Source organism: Lates calcarifer, linkage group LG2, assembly GCF_001640805.2.
Source record: "Lates calcarifer isolate ASB-BC8 linkage group LG2, TLL_Latcal_v3, whole genome shotgun sequence".
NCBI classification, from domain to species: Eukaryota; Metazoa; Chordata; class Actinopteri; family Centropomidae; genus Lates; species Lates calcarifer.
This window is the reverse complement of record NC_066834.1, coordinates 16,513,250-16,534,125: the sequence shown is the minus strand read 5'-3', so window position 1 is coordinate 16,534,125 and position 20,876 is coordinate 16,513,250. Positions and strand designations below refer to the sequence as shown.

At 42.2% G+C, this 20,876-nt stretch overlaps 1 protein-coding gene across 3 annotated transcripts in view; it reads right to left on the bottom strand.

Annotated features, from left to right (window-relative positions):
* znf536 (zinc finger protein 536) overlaps positions 1-18,919 on the bottom strand; it is a 219,115-nt gene extending 200,196 nt beyond the window's left edge. For 2 of the 3 annotated variants that reach the window (XM_018692859.2, XM_051076255.1), the window contains exon 1: positions 18,718-18,919. The gene's annotated coding sequence lies outside the window, so the exon portion shown is untranslated. Of the gene's footprint in view, positions 1-17,948; positions 18,460-18,717 lie in introns of those variants that run through there. The other variant, XM_018692858.2, reaches the window with a different exon arrangement.
* Positions 18,920-20,876: the final 1,957 nt, after the last annotated feature.

Below are 20,876 nucleotides of genomic sequence, written 5' to 3'. Positions count from 1 at the left end.
CAGCTGCTCACCACATGGTAGAAATAATAAGGACTAAAGTCACAATCATTTCAGCTTTAGTTTAGCTTTGCTGATCACTGCACTTTATACTGGACAATACAAACACCTGACAAACTCTTGGTCATCCATTTCTGAGCCACATTATCTATGATAAACATATTAAATGACTAAATACATAAATGATGAGTGGGAGGAAGTATCTGTGTCATTTTTGTGTTGCTTCTTGGTATCATCAAGTAGCAATACCACACTGTAAAAATGATCAAATCCAAGTCATGCATTCTCAAGTAAAAGTGTGTCTGTATTATCTGCAAAATGTACTTAAAGTCTCCCTCCCCTTAAAATTATGTTGGTCAGTGTTACTGTTTGACCTTCACTGTACAGAATAAAAGTTCATTTTGCTCAGTTCAGTTCATCCGCTGAAAGTGGAAAGTGATTTCTGATGTCAGTTTGGAGGCTAATCCTGGTCCCACATGCAACTCACACAGGTGTGATGTGGAAACCTGAGGCCTACATTACACATACATTGAGAAATGCCTTTTAGTGATGTAGAAGACTATATTAGCATAGTCATAGACTCAGGATTTTTCAGTGAGATGTCATTTTAAAATTTTAATAGAAAAACCATGTCAGACACCAATTATAATTCAAAACTGAGCATATATATATATAAACATGCCTAGAGGGCATCCTTGAAGCAGCAAACCATCTCTGTGAGTGTTATACTATCATACCATCATCATTTTATTGGATTGTTATTGCTTATGCATTAACGTTTAAATAACATTTTACTGTTGTATTTGGTGAACGAGAAGCAAATGTGAACGACTTTATACACAGCTGAGCAGGTTAATCCACAACACTGTGATGTATTTTATAACCTGATCATATTATTTAATGCAAAATCCTTATTTTGTCGCTAACCTGTAAGATTGTCTCCATAATGTCAACTTTGTATGGGCCATGGTCAACAGGCCTGTTGTCAGCTTTGTGTGAAAAATTATTTTCCGAATAATCTAATGAGTACTTAAGTGGTTTATTCAGTTTGAGAAGTAGGAGACATTTCTGCCACACAGGAGCGCTCTATTGTTTTTACTGAAGATTTCAGTATCACCAAAGTTGGAGATATATTGTTTTAATGGGCCAGGAATGTCAAGAGCTGTCAAATAAATATTCAAGTAAACAGGGGAGTAGTAATATTTAAGATACCAACACACACACACAACACACTCACATATACATATAATGATCAAGTACAAAAAAAGTCAAATCTGTATCTAACTGAGGTGCCTCTATTGCTACTACTAGTACATGTAGTTACTTACTTTTAACCATTGGTTATAATTGGATCCAAAACATTTACACTTCTGTTTAGATCATTTTGTATTTTTGTTTTAATGCACACTATCACTCATGCTTTCATGCTAACCTGCAAACACCACCACCAGAAACCACCAAAAAGGCTCCTGATAAGACCGGTCCTGGTCTGACAAATTATGGATGAGGAAAAACTTTCCATCATTACAGACAAACATACTATCAACAGGGTTAAGACAAATCTAAATTTTGGTTAAGGTGCAGGCCGCTGCCCAAGCCCGTTCACACTGACAGCCGGTGTTATCCCAGGGATTAAAATAGCCTCTTCCCTGCTACCCGCCAATGCCCAGCGTTAAAGTCTTCCACATTTGCAAAATTGCAAACAGATGCAACTCAAGTACCTGCAAATAATCTGCCAAGACCAATTTCAAAAGGGAGATTTCAGAATATGTGGGAGTCATTAGAGGGAGTATTATTTCAGCGATGAGCGCGAGAGGGCCAGCCGTGGATCACCCAACCAGATGGGTTCTGCTGCCTTTTATTCAGGAAGAAAGAAGCCGACATGTTCTTCATCTCCACCATTCCCCCAAATGAAGATATATAACGTGTATGAAGCAATTACGGCAGAATATTGGAAGTTTCAGAAGCAACCAAAGAATGTCAAATTTCCTTTTGAGTTTCTCAAAACAATCTTTTCATCTTCCTCCCAGTGAGGATGCTTTCAGAAGGGGGCTGAGGAGTGGAGGGCTGGAGGGATTTTCGATGTAAACGAGGATACAGACACAGAGATCTGAGGCTTTTATTGTTTTGTATTGAGTGTTAAATATGAAGGAGAATTAAAAGGTAGACGCCTTAAAAGGGGCCTGTGGTGTATGTAAATGAAATATGTTTCAGAGCCATAATTTGCAACTGCTGCTGTTGTTATTTTTCAGACAGTTATCAGAAGTTTTTCTGGTCGCCTCGGTACAGCTTTAAAGCGACACACAACAAAGCGTTCACCAATTAAAGACGATTTTAACACCAAGAACTGCAGCAAACTTCATTAGATTCTCCATCTAGCTGCTGACAAAAAGCCATTCAGAATCCATCTTTAAGCATTGGTAATGAATAATGTATAATCAACCCGCACATTTTTTTTTTTTTTTTCCCACACTACATTGAAAACATCTACCTGCCCTTATAACAAGTGAAATGTTTATATCAAATGGAATTTGATTAGGTGACTGGTTATTATTGCTAGTGGGGAAGCAGAATAACAATCTAAGGCACTTAAAAAAAAAAAAGATCAAAATCACCAAACCCTTGAAACAATACGCATTCAATCAAATTCTTCATAATTGTAACAGTAGGAAGCATTTTAGGCATTCCACCCACAACAAACAGGCTTTGTTCTCCTGTTATGAGAGGCAGCGAGGGGACACAATCAAGTGCGTGAGAAAGCCAGGAACATAGGATTTCAAGCAATTCCCCCCTCTTTCTCTTTCTCTCTTTCTATATACAACATCCCCCTACCCCACCCCTCCCCTTTCTCTCTTTTTTCAGGGTCACCCATATTATTTGCTTCCTGTCACATTGTAGCTGGCAAAAAGAGAATTTGGTAATTGAGTGGTACAGAACATGTGCCCTCCCTGCTCGCAGATGACAGATGGATTATAAAAACTTCAAAGGCGAGCATTTGGAGCACCAAGGGAGAGATGCTAGGTATTTGAACTATCATTCTTTACCCAGGAGACAATGACTGCCTGACATGGTGCATACATCAAGGAACAGTGCAACGACACAGACATAATCCAACACACACATGCACTTGCACCCCTCCTTTTACTCCTTTTCCATCTCTCTTCCTCTTCTTCTCCCTCCTTGTGCTATATATTTAACATCCTGTTCTGAGCAACTTTATGCCAAGCTCAAGAACATAACAAGTGGGGGGTAATACTGAGAGGCTGGAGGAGAGAGAAAGAGAGAAAGAGAGAAAGAGAGAGAGAGAGAAAGCGGCGCTGGCAGGGGATGGAATTTTATCTTTGCATTTTTCTTTTTCGTGACTTGTCACCTTTGTGGGCTTTTTGTCGCATTCAGGGTTCAAAACTTGGTGTCATCTTTCCCCTGCTTGATAAAATAATCAGAATTCATCTTAACTGGTGACTTTGTGGTTTTAAAATACAACCAGATTAGTAGGCCTAGAGGAAAACTAAGCACTACTGTAAGTGAAGGGGAGAATGGTGGGCGGCGACGCCTATAATCATCTTATAAGCATGATTTATGAAAAGGGCCATCTGCTTTGCCTTACTTAAGCACAGAGGCAACCTTTAATAATATAGGGACATGAGGAAAAGAGGGAATAGTGGGGAGGGTGGGGGTGTTTGCAAGTACCCCTCTCCCCTCCCACTTTTTCCTCTTCTTCTTCCTGTCTATTCTCCTCCTCAGCATCCAGCCATTAGTTCAGATGGCAGCTAATCACTGTTGACCTCCCCTGCCACAGCATTTAACCCCGGCCCCTCCCAATGACCCTGAAGGAATTAGCAGCCTCACTGTAACACACACACACACACACTTGCATGCAACTGATAAGTTATCTTTCAGACAGTGAAAAACTCCCCACACCGATGGTCTCTACACTTGTTCACACGAGGAGTTTCCTGTGACTCAGTTTTCATGACCACTCAGGACAGAAACAACTTAAACAACTTGCAAATGCACAGGACTCGACCTAACTAATTTTTTGGTCTATACAATGTACAAAATCACAGATTCCAAGTTGACATATTCAAACTGGTTTCTTTGCTCAACCAATATCCCAGCAGTCCCTGCGATTAGGTATCAAAAAACACTATGAGAACAATGCAGTTGTTTACATTTGAGAAGCTGCGGTCATTGAGTTTTTGGCCTTTTATGTTTTAAAAAAATGACTCAAAGGATCAACCATCACATTTGTAGCAGATGAATTTTCTGACAATCACCAAATCAGTCAATCAATTAGTTGTTTCAGCTCCAGATTATTTAATTATTGATTAATCTCTCTCTTAGTCTCTAAGCATTAGACAACAACTTCCCAGGGCCAAAAATGATCTTCAAATCGCCTGTTTTTCCTGACTAACAGTCCCAAACCCACAGAATTTTAATTTACAAAGAACAGATTCAAACTTCTTGCATCACTGAAACTAAACCCAGCAACAGTTGGGAATTTCTATTTGATAAATAAACATTTTTGCCACTTAATTTTATTGTATTAATATTAGTTTAAGCCATCGTTCATAGGGAAATAAGCCTGTTGAAATTCTCGATTCTGCTCTTAAATTCTAATACAACCCATCAGTTACTTTGGACAAATTACAAAGCTGGTAAACCAGCTAAGTGTTATCATAAAACATTTCACACATGAAGAACAAGAATGTCTCAAAGCGATGGAGTTCTGACTTGATTGGCATTCATGCCCAAACAGCTGCCCTTTGGCCTCACTGTGACCTGGAAATGGCTCAGAGTGCAACCTTAAAGAGTGACGGCGGCAGCACTGGGACGAGGAGATGGGTGAGGGGGGTGGTATCATAATGAGGCCATATGGCATATGCTATTGTGCTACAAGCCACACACACACACACACAGTTCCCCATGTGCATATAGACAGACACACACACACACACACACACACACACACACACTCCTCCCCGTGTGGTCACCTTTTCAGTGTCCATCAGGATTGTCGGCCTAATCTTCGTTGGATCATCTCATCAATGCCTAGGCTGTTTATGTGTAATGGATCCCAACTAACTCCCTAAACCCCAATGCCCAACCGCCCCCCCACCCCCTAGCCCCCTCTCTCCATTCTACCCCTTCTACCCCTGCCCCCCTCTCAACATCCTCTCCTCCCTCTTTCATAACCTTTCGCACTGGTCCTCAAAGGAATACACCAACCTTTTTTTTTCTTTTTCTTTTTTTTTTTTTAACAAATATGCTCTGCTGAGATGCTCACTCAGAAGAAAGGTGGTATATTTAGCTCTGTATTCAATGTTTCGTATGTTGTCAGTGCTCTAAAGGCAAAAACACATTGTATGCTGTAATTATGAATACAACAGAAATCAACAAAATGAATCCAAGACCTTCTCCCGGTGTATGTTCTACGATATTTTAAGTTCAAGACTGAGTGAAAAATAATGTTTCCAGGTAAAAATTTGAATCTTTTAAAAACATTTAATTGATTTTCAAATGTAGGTTTAGAGGTTTTTCCACCATGAGTCCACTTGTAGAGGTTACGTTTTTTTGAATTTGAATTTTCAGTGAAATTAGTGAAACAAAAAATTTGAGGTACTGCATGCCTATCCTGATAGGCTTTAACCAAAAATATTGTTACTATTGTTTTTATTGTATGTAAAGCCAAACCCTATTTTTCATACCACTCAGTTTTGGTTATGGCAGGATTCAAAATAATTTTGAGATTTCTGGTCTGTCGTATAATTTTCTTGACAAACCTGTCATGGAAACTGTATAATCATTTGTCTTTCCACCCTTCCCATCCTTCCTCACTCTCTTCATCATCCTCCTCCTCTTCCTCACTGAAGCCTCGCAGCATGTGTAAGCAGAAGCACACGTGCTCTCTTCGCCCTCATTACGAGCTAACTACGCTGTTTGATTAAAAGCATGTACAGAGAGGAAGAGAGAGAGAGAAAGAATGAAAAGAGAGAGAGGAGGAAGAGGTGGAGGGAAAAGAAGAACAGGCCGAACCTCCATAATTAAGATCATTTCACAGATTACCTCCGGCAACAAAAGCGAGCGGCCGCCCGCAGCCACAGAAATTGGATGAAAAAGGGGTGTTGAGGAGGAGACTGACCTCCGCTGGGTTCCGCAAAAACACGAGCCACGGCTGGATCAAATGCCCCCCCCCCCCCCCCTCAAAAAAACAAAACACACACACACACACACACACACACAACAGTAACAGACATGCACATGCAACATGACAGGTACTGGTGCGTATTGCAGAGTCACTGAGACAGGGAAGTGAGGAAAAGCACACTTCTTACAAGCAGAGGCAGACAACACATTGAGGAATCTGCACCTGAGGGCTTACATTACAGGTCACATATCAGAAAACACACACAGACAGACGCGTGTCTGCTGAGTACACTGCCTGGAGAGGTGATCCATCCACTGCTGTAGACCATCGTTCCCCTGAGCCAACTAGGTCTGAAAAAAGCTCCTCTGAGTACGATACTTTAAGAGAACATGATTGCCAAGATAGCAGTCAGTTGTAAGTTCCAATTTGTTTTAACAATAATGATGATTATAAGATCATAATAATGAATCTGACATGATGCAAACTGCTACATCCATCTGTAGGATCCTGTCACCCAGGGGCTTACACATTGACCAGCAGTCAAACCAGAACTTAAGTTATTTTTTTCTCCATACTCTTTGCCTTCCCTCCGTCAGTTTCCACATCCTCACTCTCACTGTTCTTCTGCGCTGTTCACCTCTCCCTCCTCAGTCCACCTCATTCCCACCCCACAAACCAACCCCAATCTCTGGGGAGCAGGGGGGAGACCATTTACTCTAATCTCAGGTATCTAACCAAAGCGCCTCAAAGCCCTCAGGGGCTGATCTGCAATCAGAAAGACTGAGGCTACGAAGGAGAGAGAGAGAGAGAGAGAAATAAACTCTCAAACCTCGCCGATCCCTAATCTGAAGCGGCTCTGCCATGAAATTGTCCTGTTGGTGGGTGAGAGTTGTGAGGGGTGTTTAAGGAGGATGTGAACACAGAGTTGAAGGACTTCCTGTGGCAGGGTAAGTTCTGGTCAAGATGGTCATAAGCAGAGTGAAGTGTGGAGGCGCTTGATCAGGACAGGAAGGGGGGAATAAGTGTGTACTGTGCTGTGACACAAAATGAGTTCACTATCTCTGTGGCTTTTGATGGGGCTGTTTAGTCATTTAAGAGAGACTTAAGAATTCCTCCACCGCCTTAAATTTCTGACTGAAAGGATGACTGATTTATTACAACCTGGATCTCATTTTCAAAGTTTTGGCCTTCAGTTCTCTTGGTTATAATACAGCCAATCAATCAAACGGGTTGATTTGCGAGATGATCTAAACTTTATTTAGTAGTAAAACTGAAAACTCTGCACACTTGACATGTTGGTAATAATGTCTCGCTGCATAAAAGACAAGCAAACGTTTAGTAGAGTGAGCACCAGGAAGCTTAAAATGTCAACTTGATGGTGGCACAAGAGAAAAAGTCAGGGGATCTTATAGTGAGCAGACTTCATCCTGCTATGGGAACAATGAATGTCTTTACAAAATCCAACGGCAATCCATCCAATAGCTGTTGAGGTAGTTTACTCTAGACCAAGGTGGTGGACTGACCAACCAGCCAACATTGCCAACACTATGGCCATGCTGCTAGCATTGCCAGTAATTTATTATACAACAGTAATAATCATTTGCAATTTGAGATGTTCTGACAAAATTTTTACAGATGTCTCTTAAAAAGTGGTGGTCTGTGGGGAAAACGTGTTTTGATTTATGAGGGATTTTACTTGGTTACCAAAGCAATCTGGCAGCAAAAGCTGACACACCGTGCGACACTAGAGCTCAGGTTTGTTTAAAACCTTTCCAGTTGTCTGAGTGCTTGTATTTCTTCACTTGTCTAATGCCTTTTCCAACAATGTCACCATATTCCAAGATCTCAGCAGCTGCTTTGGTGAGTATGTGATCATAACCTATAGAAAATAATTTGTCACTCTCCTGCAAAATCCTACAAAACCTCCTCTTCAGTATTGAGTTACCTTTATACAATACACAGTTCAAGCTGAGAAATAATGAAATTGTAAGGCTTCCATGTCGTTTTCTTCTTCCTTCTTTACTGGGTGCCACAGAGTGACAGAAGATTAGAAACAGCAAATCTGTTCAAAATGACCCCCCAGTTTTCGGGACACACATTGAGAACGGGTGAGCAAACTTGAAGTGTGAACTCACTCCCACCCTTCGAGCCTATCAGTGTCATCATCTACAACATGGATGAAAATGCTTCAAATGTTTATTCCTCCTCCCCTCCCTCCCGCATATCTGACAGTCCTGTTTACCAAAGCAGCCGACAGACAAGCTGAACAAGGGCCCGGGCCCCAGCACTTCCACTTAACTCTCTCCCCATTACTACGATTGGTGTGAATGACACAACAAAAGAGATAAAATGCAGTACTGAGGCGAAGAAAACAACTGCAGCTCACGATCAAGAATAATAATAATAACAAAAAAGACAAGGAAAAAACAAAAGAGGAAGAGGAAAATGAGGAGGAGGTGGAGGAGGTGATTGGGGCTAGAGAGAGAGAAGATGATGAGGTGGGCCATTTCAAAGCGAAAAAAAAAAGATGATTTAAGAAAACTGTCGGAAATTGCAGGAGATCTGTAAAAGGTTCCTTTTTCAGCATGGGTGGGAACTCATCTTAAGACTTAAAAAGAGGTATTAAAGGAAAGAGCCAGGTGCCGGGGGAATTCTCCCACGTCGGAGAGCTCTCTTTTTAAATTCAAACCCAGTAATAACGCAGATAAATAATAGATGAATAGTATTTAGCTCCCACCTTGAACAACACTTTTTAACGTAGTTCATGAAAGACTGACAGCTCTTGGCGAGCAAATACACTTACACAAACATGCATTCTCACACGTGTGTGCCCGCACACATGTAATGTGTATTTTACCTAATTAAATAAAACACCAGGTGGGATCGACTGATTGTTTCTGAGTGCATGCATTTGTGTTTGTGTGCATGTGTGCATGGACAGGAAAAGGAGAAGCAAAGAAGACGAGGAAAGATCATTGTGGATGAATTTCATTAAGTTCACATTTATCATTAGTGGTTTCATCTGCAACTGACAGTTGGTTTAGGTTCTAGGTTCTTAGCTAGTTAAACCAAAATTTCAATTTTGAGAAACACATGTGGAGTTACTGTAATTAGTGATTATTGATTGAACCACCCCAATAATTTTTGTACAGGCCCTAAGCTTGTCTAATGTTCCCTCATATTTAACAGAGACCTTTTAATGATGTACTGGAAAATAAGAAATATAAAAAAGGACTTGTTTTTGGGGCATCCTGTCCTCAAATAAGGGCAAGAATAAACAAGTAGACATAAATATACCTTTTTAAAAAAACATAAGCACAGTAGCAGCCCCTACTTTGTGTCTCCTGCCAGCTACGCCTCAGAGATGTGGTCGTGGCTGCACCAGGCATTTACAGAAGGCTGTGTGTTTAAACGCCTGGAATGCTCATTTGCCTTTTGGGTTTACTTATTTACTTTTGCATAAATGGAGAACAGTAATGTGGTATTAAAGGGCTTCTCAGGGGGAAAGTTGTGTGTTTTTAAAATGTAGCCTCCCTCAGTTTGCTATATTAAGGAAGGTTGATGATTGATGCAACATAGATCTAATTTCTCTTGATTAAAAAAAATAAATTAGAAAAATAATGCCAGACATGAGAAGAGCTCAGCCCCAAAACAACACCCCCACCCCCCACCCCCAACACACACACACACACACACACACGTACACACATCGCCTCCTCCCTCGCTCAAAGTCATCAGATACAAAATGAGCATCCAGGCTAAAATAATCACAAAATTCCCAATAGCCAAATATAAAACGTAAAATGACTGCCTTGATCAAAAAGAGCCCAGTAATCTTTAGCGCCAGCCACAGCTGTACCACCACTACTGTCACTTGAAATAAAAACCTAAACCTTTCAGGGCTTTCGATTGATTCTTTAATTCAGCCTGATATGACATTAAAACCCTCTGGTTGACTTCCACTGGCTGTGACAAATGTACCAGCGCTTAATAGAGGTGTGCAGACAGGCCGGCATTTCAGTGACTTTTATCAAACTGAATTTATCAACGCAGGCTCCCAGGATCTGTGGCAGCAGCTTGTTCAGAAGGAAGCCTACAGATACGGCTAAGTACATCATCCCTCCTCTCTGTCTCTCTGCCTCGCTCCTTCTCTCCTTCTGCTCCCTGCATTTCTCTCTACACTCTGTCCTGTCATCACTCTGCCTACTGTATATTTATCTCTTTTCTCTCTGGATTTACCGTTCCACTGATGCGATGCTTTGTAGGCTAACAGGTAGTAAGTATTTTTAAATCTGACCGGTTAAAAGAACAAAAAAATCACTAATGAGTCCCAGTGCGTGTCAGGGTGTAAAAGTCCTTTGAAACAGCACTCGTAACATCATGTGACACTGAAACTCGACACTGAAGCTCCACATTTAACATTCTCTTGTCAGACCAAAAAAAGATGACATGATCGTCTGATTTTGAATAAAAAGTCAAGATATGTGGATCATCCTAACCAGCTTGTCTCGGGGGCTTGCAGGAGCTGTTTCTTCCTGTTAAAGAGAGTTTTTCCTCTCCACTGTCACCAAGTGCTTGCTCGTGGTGGGAAATGTTGTTTTTCGCGCCACAATATTGTAATTTAATTTTTAAAGAGGATAAGTGTTTGGATTCATTAACACTTAAAGAAGAGGCTGTTGTAATTTTTGAGATGATTTCAGAAAGCAGTTTACTAAGTTGGGTAATGAAATCACTGCTCACGGGGTGTGGTACGTAACAACTAACGGATAACTTATTGTCATTTTCAGCCACTGGTTCGGCCATAATAAAGAATCATGAATGGAGGGGCAGATGTTATAAATGAGAAGTGAGGAGAAAAGACAACATATAAAAAGAGATGATAGATAGGAAAAATGAGAGATAAGAGTGGGAGAGAGGATGGAGAGATGACAGAGGCTCCGGCAGAGAGACAGAAAAAAGAATGAAATGGTGGAATGAGGAGTGCGATAAGGAGGCTTTTGAAGGGTCCTCTCAGATGCTGGGATTGCTCAGTTCAGCGCCGTCAGAGCCTCTGAGGTACTTGAACCTTGCCTGCCTTTCCTCCACCTCTCTGTAGAGCGGCTGCCCTGCAGGCCACCTGTAAACCGCTTTGACACATGATCCACTCCCACGGATGTAGAGTGGAAAAACACACACACACACACACACACACACAGAAACCACTGCTTGCAGGCAGCTAAGCGCGCACAAAAGCTTTAATGCGCCATCAACGCTTGGTTGTTTTTTAACATTAGCACTCGATTAACAACTGCCTGTCCCACTTTTCAATGAAGGGGCACTCACGGCAGAAACAAGAGAGCTACCTAATAGTCTCTCTCATGACATGTTGATTAAAAATGTAGTTTTCTTCTTTTTTTTCATCTCTCTGTCAGTTATAAGCAGTAGATCCTTCAGCAAGACAGGACAAATAACCTGCTATTATCCATGGCCCTCACGTTGGCATGAAAGTGGCACTAGGAGGATTTCAACCTTCACCTCCTGAAGGCCGAGGGAAATAGGACACGTTGGAATTTAATTAAGCAATTAGATGGATGCCGTGCCACAGACACAAACAAGTGGCAGGGAAAGAGAATGGTAACTTTTAGTCAAACACACAAAAGCACAGAAAAAAACAGTGAATCAATCAAATTATTACTTGAAATGTTCCTAATGCATATGAAAATGAAAATTAAAATAAATTACAACTCAGTCAGTGCAAGAAGGCTCTATGTAAGCTCTTCACCCCCACAATAAAAAAAAAATGGAGATTAAAAAAATGATGGCTCCTGATTAGGCATTGTCAAAATATTTGCAATGGAGGAATTCCACCAGGCGAGCGCGGAATCGGCTCCTCTACAAAAGAGCGATCTTCCCTGAGTAACAAGTTGGTGCAATGAGTGTCGACAGAAGAGGAGCTGAAATCCCCCCCGGGCTAGAGAATATCCCGCTATTGTAGTCTTAACCCGCGAGACCTGGCGGGGAATGTACAGCTTTCACAGTCACTTCTCATCCTATTTGTAGCACTGCCGCTGACGTGTGAGCGACTGGGCCAGAGCAGGTCACCCCCACCCCCCCACCCCCACATACACACTTCTTTTTTTTTTAATCCCACTGTCTTCCTTATACTTTCAGCAGCAACCCGCCTTTCCCTTTTCACACGTCTTTAAAACTCTTTAAAAAAAAAACGAGTCCAACAAATATTTGAGGGGTCATTCATCTATATCATGTTATTTTCTCTCTCTCACCCCCCTCTCACCACCACTTTTTTCATCTCTCTTTTTGTATTTTTTGTTCCACAAGGCAAGTTTCATTAAAGATCCAATTATGCAAATCAGGTGCTGGAGAGGCAGTTGAATATGCACTATAATGGTGTACAGTAATCGTTCGACACAATATACGGCATCCGGGGCCAGATTTACGAGCGCAACAGAACTGCAACGCCTCCGTCCTTTGGTGAAAACCTCTTGATCATAATTAAAGGTGCAGGAGTTCTCTCCAGTATCGTCATACCCTCTCTTTTCTCCCTCTTTTTCTCTACTGCTTCTCTCTTTTCCTCTCCCTCTATCTTATGCTACTTTGGCGTGCTCATTAGCAGAGGTCTGGGACTTTTACAGAGGTCACATCCGAGAGATAGAGCAGCTAAAGAGCAGACATGACATGTGGGATGCAGTCAGTGATGGTATGTGAAGTGGGTAATAGACATAACCTGCCTTGCGCACACACGTAGAACCTTCCATTTCATGAACACTGGAGGTATTTACCACAGTCTTAGCTGAGCGTGGCTGAATGCTAAGCAGTAACAATTCTCTGCTTCAGGACCTCTGATTGATGTGTGCTTGCCTGTTTGTGTTAAGCTGTTGTCTACGGAACTGACACGGCTGAAAACGCAGCGCCACTCGACAGATCAAAGGGGAAAATGGTCATGACATCGCATGACGCATCCTTGGATCCAAAATGCTAACGAACTTTGAGGAGAAAAAAAAAGCCAAAATAAAGCCAAACTCAATAATGTCTTAATGTCAGTGGGGATCAGCAGGGAAACCGGGGGAAAACAAAGGAGAAATATCACGGGTTGTGAGGATAGGGTGTTTTACATTTTTTCAGGACACATTCCTTGTTGGTGTTGTTGATGTGAGCGCCAACTGATTACACAGACAGAGCAAGAGGAGAGAGAGAGAGAGAGAGAGAGAAAGGGCAAGGCTAGATCATCGCCTTGACACTGGACTTTCTCAGGGCTGTGCAGTTAAACTAGCCCTGAAAAATAAACACACACAGTACGTCGTTCAAGTGCACATAGACACACTGCTGCAAATGCAAACTGCCACGCACACTAACCTGCTTCCACGCACATTCTCAGGATTATTTAACAAAGTCTGATACTGAAGGAGATTGTAATGGGAGGGGGGAGAGGTTCTGGGGGCACCCACTTCCATGCCCACTTCTCGCTCTGAGACCACTTCGACCCCGCTTCTTTTCCTCTCTTATCATCGAGACCTCACCCACCCTCACCCCCAACCCTGACTCCTCCGGCTGCCCAGACAAGCAGACGCTCCTTGTGATGGCACCCCGGCATGAGAGGACTGAGTCAATCCTATCTGTCAGAGCCTCATCTGCCCCACACTCTTTATTCTTAGATCAAACTGACGTCCATGATTATCCCCCTACCACCCCAACCCATCCACCCCTCTGCTCCTTCAACCCTCCGCCCCCCAATCTTTATCAAGCTCTAATGGCAAAGAACATATCAGGGATAATGTACGCTCACATTCCTAAGTACAGAATGAGGCACAGCGCAGTACAGCACGCATGCACACAACAGGAAAATTGTACATAAACTCATTTAAACAATGATTCAGTAAAGCTGATCATTCACACAGATTTTAATTGACAGCATATTCATTTATAGCCAGTGGCATATTGCATATTTCCCATTGCTTTTTATATTATTCAATAACTGACTCAGAGGTACAGTACTTTCCTTTACATTCTTTACATCTCTTTTTTTTTCCTCTTTTCATCTCTTTTTTTTCTGGCAGTTGAAAGTCTAAAGACACACACAGGAAACAAGGGCAGAAAAAGAGGGGGGTGTGTGACATGCAACAAGGGTCCCTGCCACTAACTGAGCCATGGACACTGCAGTTATGTGGTATATGTCTTAGCCATTAGGCTACAAGATGCTCCTGGTTCTAATTTGATGAAAGCAACGTGTGAAATATAGAGTTGAATAACTTCATGTAAAGCATGAAGAAATATACTAATCAGTTCACAATTCATTTCACAAAAACACTTAAAAAGGCCTAAAAAGGCCTCATAATGAGCAAAGGTCAGTGGCACTAACTTCATAAAATTCTGAGATCATTCACATCCCCTTCAATTTGTCACCAAAGCGGAATAAATAAAAAATTTCCTTCATGATGACAGAAATTCAAACAAATGCGGTTAAAAAAAAAAATGTTTCAGATTTTGGTGTAAAGTGTATAATCTAGTATGTGGTGTTTTGTGGTCAGCGCAGTCTCTTCTTGACTTCACATCCCATATTTGATCCAGTGCTTTCAACTATGTGTGTGTGTGTGTGTTTCTGTGTGTGCGTGCTTGTCATATTAGCCTCACACGGCAACTGCGAGTACAGCTCGCCAGCATCTTCCCCTCTCTGGCTTGAACCCTGGAGATCAAGGTCAAGGAGCTACAAGGCTCAACCCAGACTTACGCCTGTGTGTTACAGCCCCTTCAGCACCCTCCCTGCCTCCTACGGGACACACGCACGTATACACCGACACACCGGAATACATGTACCCAGCCGCCTTGCCCGGCTGCAGATCAGAACCAGAATGGAAATGAACACAAATGGGCGGGGGGTGCTTTCACAATGACTGCACATATCAATTAATGGCTGGCTGATGAGCAGAGCCGGCCTGATCTGGCCTGCCCACCACCGCCCTGATCCCAGCGGACTGGGAGCCCTGGCCTCGCTGCCTGTACAGCTGGAGCCCTCTCCCCTATAATTACATGAGATGGGGATCAACTAACCACAGTCAGGCTGCCTGTCTGACTATGGACTGCACTATGTTGCAGATGCATATATCACAGGATACAGGATAACTTATTTGAATTTGAATTATGTGTTGTCCAATTGATTACACACATGTATTTTCTGTACTGCCAGATTATGTAATTTGTGCAACCACTTCACTGTGGGTTTGTGTGTTTTTGCGATGTACTGGGATGTCTCCTCACGTACTGCCTTCTTTATGCGCATTTGTTAAACAAGTGTGTGATTTTTCATACTGCTTTTTCAGTCCTTTTTCAAAAATCTGATTGTGTACATGTCAACGTGCAAATAATTCACTGTGTGTCGGGCTGACAACGCTGCGGCTTCAGTCGAGTGGGTCTACTCCACGGTGAACTGAGTGGCTGACTGACTGACTGACAGCCTGGTGAAAAGAGGAATGTTTTGATGCCATCCTTTGGATGCCATGCTCTCTCTCTGTCTCTCTCCCTCCTGTCTCTCTCATCACTCCCTTTTCCTTCGTTTTCAGCTGTGAGATGTGTATCGCCGCACTCAGTCATGCCCCGCAGCCCCCCTTTGCAACGTTGACACAGGCACAGGTGGGAAAGCAACTAATACAAGATCAACGGCGATCGCTACAGACTGGCACCCGAGAACAGATTTTGAGCTCCATCGGTTAGAAAGTTGCAGCAGACGAAAATGTCAAAAGGCTTGTGTTATATGTGTGTTGCTTTTTGCAATAATAAATCTCTGACACTGACTCCAAAATAAAGCATTCAACCCATAAATGTGAATTTAGCTATTTAACTTGCCATGATGTCAGGATAAATAATGCTTGCACATTTTATAAGAAAAGTTATTTTACTGACAGCAATACTGAAAATTATTTGCATAATTCATTAATGAGTAATATGTAATATCAAACGCAACCTGACCAGCAGATGATTGCAAAAAATCAAAAGTAGGCCTAATGCATATTAAATAACTTGCTAACACAAACCACTGAGGCCTTGACACAGGCCAGTCTGCAAAGCTGGGCCTTTTCTTAAACACGGTGTCTCTTCCCAAATATTTTCACCCTAAAATGACAACATTTCAACTTGTAGCAGAGCAGAGAGGTGCAGTAAAGGGCAAACAGGTCTGTGAGACAGCCTCAACTGTCAAAGGAGCAGGGACACTTATCCATTTGCTATTTCATCTCCAATAAGGGAATGAAAGGAGCTGACAAAAAGGGTTTACGCCCAGACACTATTTCAGACATAATATCCGCCCTGTGCATACCATTAAACAATGACAGCATCTCAACTCGTACAGTACATCTATTTATCCCTTTTCCTTCCGCAAAGAATCTGAGGAAGATTTTTTTTTTTCTTTTCTTTTTTTGTTTGGCTCGAGACAACTTTAGGCAAGGTTAGAGAAACAGTGGGAAACAATGTGATAGACATTGTTGAGTATTTTAAGAATGATGACATGTGTCTTCACAGCCATTGTGCAGAGCTGGTAGCTGTTGGAAGTGGCTGGATAACCCAGGTCAGATCACTCAAGGGTCAACTCCAGTTCCAAGAAAAGGTCCTCCCCACCCAAGACGCACGGTGAGAGAGAGGTTTTAATGGGATTACAAGCCTCATCCCCGGTGTAACATATTACTGATAATTCACTGCTGCCCCATCATAGGAAGCACGAATTCGGACATGTGAGCCACGATGTGAAAATTCGGCATCCGGTAAGAGATTACTTAGCGCACGAAACGTGTTCAACCTCCTGGGTCTTAAGAATGACCTAAAAATAAACACCATGTGGTAAATTAAAAGAAGATTAAACTACTGCAGGCACCAGTGCAATGACATGTCATACACCTGACCTCTTTCATCCCCTGGAAAAATAATATGAACGTATGGGTTCTGTCGTTTTGTATTTCCACAGTAACGGGTGTCTATCAGTCTCCTGTAAACTAACTTTCTACCACCTTCTCTCAAAGAAAAAAAAACAGCACATTCCCCACTATTACATTTGACACTGATCCCAAAAATGTCAATTTCATGGCTGTTAATATGTGCGTTAATCTTTCCCACATATGACACTGACGCCCCTCGTCTGAATGCCATCATAACGTTTCCTCAAAGCATAATGCAGGGACTTCTTATTCATAAGAGAGGTCGATCACTGCACAAAATGGCAGGTCTCACCGGCTCTTCTTCCATCTCACAAGTTTTGACACATGGTGGCAAACGCACCGGTAAACTTTAATCCCCCTCCCGCACTCTTTGAGCAGAAGTGCGGGTGTCGGTAGAAAGTTTTCCGAGCAAACTCTTAACGGGAACACGACTGGACTTTTCGAAAAGTCTCAAATTGTATCGCGGGTCCGTATGAGCAATGGGCTATTGCAAAGCCGTGCACCCGCACGCCTTTTATGCACACTCAGTGTTACAGAGTAGCCTTAAACATGCAACGTTAAACAAAAGATATTACAGCCTTATTTATTTTCTGCCGGAATATAAAAAAATAGTTTATTACGCGCTTAGTTGCAAGGTGTCGAGCACGGCAGTCCGTGTCTTGGTCCCAGCTGCTATTTTGTCACCGTTTTTTACGATCGTCACTCGCTACGGATAATTGCTCTGTTATTTTCTAATCATGACTGGGGAGACATCGGGGGACCCCGCTGCGATGCTCCCGCACAAACAACCACAATCCTCCCTAAAACTGACTTCCCATTGAGTAATACACTCCGAGCCCCCCAGTAAAACCCCACTCATATACTGTAAGCCCCACACTTCTTACCTTTTAAATTTGGCGAAGCGCCGGCTAACTCCTGCGCGTAAACGGTGCGTTGTGAGAGATAGTGTTCATTGAATAATGAGGCATGTCCATATGATTTCACCAGATCATATTCTTTTCGGATGACGTGGGTGTTGAAAAGTGGCTTCGGACCTGTTAAATACTGTCCACTCCTCGATCCTGTCCCTACAACTGCTCCCTGCCGCGCACCCCGAGTTTGAAATGAAAAACGCTGCTTTATTACTTGTCTCTCTTCTTGCTTTTCTGACCCTCTCAGTCGCTGTCTGCTAAAAGTAAACGTTTGCATTGATGCCGATCCCCAGGCATCAGCATATTCCCCTCAGCTTGAACTCCCCCTATCTGGTAGGTGAAATGCATTGTACCGTTAAAAAGGAACTCCATTGTAGAAAGCGGAGCTGACTGGCTAGATACAGCCCGGGTCTTGCGGTATTCGCCGTTGACAGGGATAAAAAGCAGCTGAGCCCAGCGGTGAACAGAACCTAGTTTAAAGAAATAATCCCCTCAACGTTACATTTCCCCCGGTACCTTGACAAGAGAAAAAACGATCCCCGACCACCTCACTTTGTCTCTGACCTTGAACCTGTCCACAAACAGTGTTTTATTTAAAAATGTACCCCCCCTGTACATAACCATTCACACACAGGCAGCCTCGCCGCTTAGGCACCGCGCGTTAAAAATTGGCTTGGATAACAACCCCTCTTTGTAAAGACACCCAGGTCACAAAATTACTCCAAAAAGTAGAATTCATTACCTTTTAAGTGAACTGTTTCGAGTCTTTATCCTCTTCTCCTCGCTTTTTTAAAAAAACTCCAGGATAAATGAGTGATGCCTCCTGTGCGTCCTGAGCGTCAGTCACCGCTTAAGAGAAGTAATGAGTGATAAAAATGACGCTCATCTATCTGCACTGTAACCTTGTGGCGTATTTAATGTAAATAAGCCCCGTTGTGTTGCCAATCCCCATGCACACAAACGCAAAGCCGCTCCTCAGGAACTCGCTTTTGCCCTTTTTTCTCAGTGTATTGACTATTTATTCTTTCTGTCTGGGAGCGCAATAGCGAATGAACATAATTATTTGAAAATATGGTATATCTGTAATGCGACTAGTCCAATTTCTGAGTGAATGCATTTATACACACCTCTCTGAAGATTTTTGAAAGCACCTTCTCTGTCTGCAAGAGAAGAAAATACTTTTTCTTCTTTTTTTTTTGCTGATATTTCCAACAGGAGCTCTTAACTTGAAGTTGGCACAACTTTTTTGCGATGCGTAAAAAACATACGACAAAGAGACGTCCCGCACAGGCCGAACTGTTTGTTGCAACTAAAACCTGTCTTGCAGGATGGTTTTGATATATTATGCTTCTATATAGGGGTGGAAGACTCTAAATAATGCAATTATAGATTCAGTGTCCCAGCGTTGACAAAAGACAGGGCTTCAATAGGGGCATTGTTACAGGATTATATAATGATTATGGGGTAATTATGGGAACGGTTTGGTAATAATAAAAAAGTATCAAGCGCTCTCTGGCATGGGCAGCTCGCTTTCTATAATGTAAGTGCATGAGTAGAGGAGTGTGATAAGACAGACAGACAGACGGTGCTGCTGACAGCTAGTGGCAGGATGACGGCACACAGCCCCGATTATTCAAAATGTCGAACCGAGAGACACATTAATGCCACTGACTGAGATACTATCAAATGTGCTCAGAACCGGACATGGGCCCACAATGGAATATCTCGGGGTCATATTCATAACAGCTCCTGTGCGTAACCTCCCCAATCGTCCTCTCCCTTCGCCACGCCGCTTGTGCCATGTATGTGTCAGAGAGAGAGAGAGAGAGAGAGAGAGAGAGAAAGGAGAGAGAGGGAGGGGAGGAGAGAGAGAGAGAGAAAGGGAGAGAGGGAGGGAGAGAGAGAGAGAGAGGCACATACTCACATGTAAATGGTCACTCTGACAGGGACTGAGACACTCCATCTCTGGGTGCAACAGAGCTGCACCTTACAGCATATCACAGTGATTATTTTTATGACATTAAGGAATTTACTGCAGTCTGTTTATAAAACTTTTTCATCAAAACTTCTATTTACAGAAAATATTTATTCATCTTTTTTAACGTTTCTTACTCATATAAAGAGATAATAATTATCAGGCATATTAAGATATCTTTCTTCCTTTGACTCTATTGATACTTAAATATTTATGCTTTTTAAAAGTTCACACTACCAAGTGTGCGTGTGTGTGTGCGCGCGCACGGGCGTGTGTGTTCTGTGAGACATTAATAGATAGCCTAAATATCTGCTTTCTTCCCATTCCCAGACAAAACTTGCCTTCCTCTTTAAGAGATACTCCACATTCATTATGCACTATGAAAATCAGATTCTCATGCTGCTCCTTTAAATGGTTATATGGAATTCAGTTTGATGCATATGAATTTCTTTTTTTTTTCCTTTCCTTCTCTTTTTTTGAGCATTTTCCCAAAAAAAAAAAAAATCCTCCCCTAAAGAAATTAGCATAAGCATTCCCCATCAATAATATTGCTATCTCTATGGGAGTGATAGCAGCAAGCAGTAGGGGTGTTCCTTTTGCCGATTCTCCATGGATCAACAGCGCGTCATCAGCTCCTTTTGAACTTGTTATAGCAAGTCAAGTGATTCTTTATCGGCTGACAGCCCTGACAATGCATCGGGGATGGGAAAGCAGGTCAAAAGGAAGTTGCCATATGGACTTAAGCATGCAAATTTCTAACAATACATAGCACTGAGGGTTGTACTCTCACAGGCACACCACCATATATATGTAAGTAGTCACGCAAAACTGTTCTCCAGCCGTATTGTACAAGCTGACACAGATCTCAGTGGTTTGAATTAATTGTATGCAGAGTGGCTAGTATGACACTAATTTCAGCTACATGA